Genomic DNA, 2,925 nt, shown 5'->3' with positions numbered 1-2,925 from the left:
CATTCATGCCCAATGGCGGCCTCTGAGTCATCCTAGGTCTTGCAGCTGCAGACATGCAGGCCCTGCCATATGCAGTTCTGCCTGCTAGCGACGTTATTTTATGCACAGTACTTGCCGGTGAGCTTCGATGCTGGGAAGATATCTGTCTGGTATTATCTCATTCTTCTGAACTCGAATATGTAGAGGCCTAACCTACTCAACCATGCAGAACAAACAAAAGAGGCGGGAGTCGAGAGAGGCAGCGGCCTATAAAAGGCTCAGCAGTCCGGGGAGCGTCGAGAGAGGCGGGAGTCCAGAGAGGCAGCGGCCTATAAAAGGCTCAGCAGTCCGGGGAGCGTCGAGAGAGGCGGGAGTCGAGAGAGGCAGCGGTCTATAAAAGGCTCAGCAGTCCGGGGAGCGTCGAGAGAGGCGGGAGTCCAGAGAGGCAGCGGCCTATAAAAGGCTCAGCAGTCCGGGGAGCGTCGAGAAAGGCGGGAGTCCAGAGAGGCAGCGGCCTGTAAAAGGCTCAGCAGTCCGGGGAGCGTCGAGAGAGGCGGGAGTCCAGAGAGGCAGCGGCCTATAAAAGGCTCAGCAGTCCGGGGAGCGTCGAGAGAGGCGGGAGTCGAGAGAGGCAGCGGCCTATAAAAGGCTCAGCAGTCCGGGGAGCGTCGAGAGAGGCGGGAGTCCAGAGAGGCAGCGGCCTGTAAAAGGCTCAGCAGTCCGGGGAGCGTCGAGAGAGGCGGGAGTCCAGAGAGGCAGCGGCCTGTAAAAGGCTCAGCAGTCCGGGGAGCGTCGAGAGAGGCGGGAGTCCAGAGAGACAGCGGCCTATAAAAGGCTCAGCAGTCCGGGGAGCGTCGAGAGAGGCGGGAGTCCAGAGAGACGTACCGGTGCAGCTCCAGCTGGGAGAAGGCAAAAAAGAAGTAGAAGGAAATCAAAAGGTGACGTCACAGCCAACGTGGTAAGTGATTGGCTGCTGATTGGTGAGTAGTTTTTCTTTTTCTTTATTAGTCAGTAACTTTTAACATTGTTGTCGGCAATTTAAGTGTATCTAAGGGTTAAGTCATGGCAGGACAGCTCGGTCACGTGATATGCTCCTCCTGTACCATGTGGGAACACGGGGACAACACCAGTGTCCCTGACGACTACATGTGCGGGAAGTGTGTCCACCTCCGGCTACTGACGGTCCGCGTTGCGGAGTTGGAGCTGAAGGTGGATTCACTCTGGAGCATCCACGATGCTGAGAATGACGTGAGTATCACGTGTAGCGAGTTGGTCTTACTGCAGGAGAAGGGTCCACAGCCAGCGAGGGAATGGAAGACCAGCAGGAAGAGTAGTGCAAGGAAGGTAGTGCAGGGGTCCCCTGTGGTCATCCCCCTGCAAAACAGATACACCGCTTTGAGTACTGTTGAGGGGGATGACTCATCAGGGGAGGGCAGCAGCAGCCAAGTTCATGGCACCGTGGCTGGCTCTGTTGCACAGGAGGGCAGGAAAAAGAGTGGAAGAGCGATAGTGATAGGGGATTCAATTGTAAGGGGAATAGATAGGCGTTTCTGCGGCCGCAACCGAGACTCCAGGATGGTATGTTGCCTCCCTGGTGCAAGGGTCAAGGATGTCTCGGAGCGGGTGGAGGACATTCTAAAAAGGGAGGGAGAACAGCCAGTTGTCGTGGTGCACGTTGGTACCAATGACATAGGTAAAAAAAGGGATGAGTTCCTACGAAATGAATTTAAGGAGCTAGGAGCTAAATTAAAAAGTAGGACCTCAAAAGTAGTAATCTCGGGATTGCTACCAGTGCCACGTGCTAGTCAGAGTAGGAATCGCAGGATAGCTCAGATGAATACGTGGCTTGAGCAATGGTGCAGCAGGGAGGGATTCAAATTCCTGGGGCATTGGAACCGGTTCTGGGGGAGGTGGGACCAGTACAATCCGGACGGTCTGCACCTGGGCAGAATCGGAACCAATGTCCTCGGGGGAGTGTTTGCTAGTGCTGTTGGGGAGGAGTTAAACTAATATGGCAGGGGGATGGGAACCAATGCAGGGAGATAGAGGGAAACAAAAAGGAGGCAAAAACAAAAGACAGAAAGGAGATGAGGAAAAGTGGAGGGCAGAGAAACCCAAGGCAAAGAACAAAAAGGGCCATTGTACAGCAAAATTCTAAAAGGACAGAGGGTGTTAAAAAAACAAGCCTAAAGGCTTTGTGTCTTAATGCAAGGAGTATCCGCAATAAGGTGGATGAATTAACTGTGCAAATAGATGTTAACAAATGTGATGTGATTGGGATTACGGAGACGTGGCTCCAGGATGAGCAGGGCTGGGAACTCAACATCCAGGGGTATTCAACATTCAGGAAGGATAGAATAAAAGGAAAAGGAGGTGGGGTAGCATTGCTGGTTAAGGAGGAGATTAAGGCAATAGTTAGGAAGGACATTAGCTTGGATGATGTGGAATCTATATGGGTAGAGCTGCAGAACACCAAAGGGCAAAAAACGTTAGTGGGAGTTGTGTACAGACCTCCAAACAGTAGTAGTGATGTTGGGGAGGGCATCAAACAGGAAATTAGGGGTGCGTGCAATAAAGGTGCAGCAGTTATAATGGGTGACTTTAATATGCACATAGATTGGGCTAACCAAACTGGAAGCAATACGGTGGAGGAGGATTTTCTGGAGTGCATAAGGGATGGTTTTTTAGACCAATATGTCGAGGAACCAACTAGGGGGGAGGCCATCTTAGACTGGGTGTTATGTAATGAGAGAGGATTAATTAGCAATCTCATTGTGCGAGGCCCCTTGGGGAAGAGTGACCATAATATGGTGGAATTCTGCATTAGGATGGAGAATGAAACAGTTAATTCAGAGACCATGGTCCAGAACTTAAAGAAGGCTAACTTTGAAGGTATGAGGCGTGAATTGGCTGAGATGGATTGGCGAATGATACTTAAGGGGTTGA

This window comes from Pristiophorus japonicus, chromosome 8 (genome assembly GCF_044704955.1).
Source record: "Pristiophorus japonicus isolate sPriJap1 chromosome 8, sPriJap1.hap1, whole genome shotgun sequence".
Taxonomy (NCBI): domain Eukaryota; kingdom Metazoa; phylum Chordata; class Chondrichthyes; family Pristiophoridae; genus Pristiophorus; species Pristiophorus japonicus.
This window is presented reverse-complemented; position numbering follows the sequence as displayed.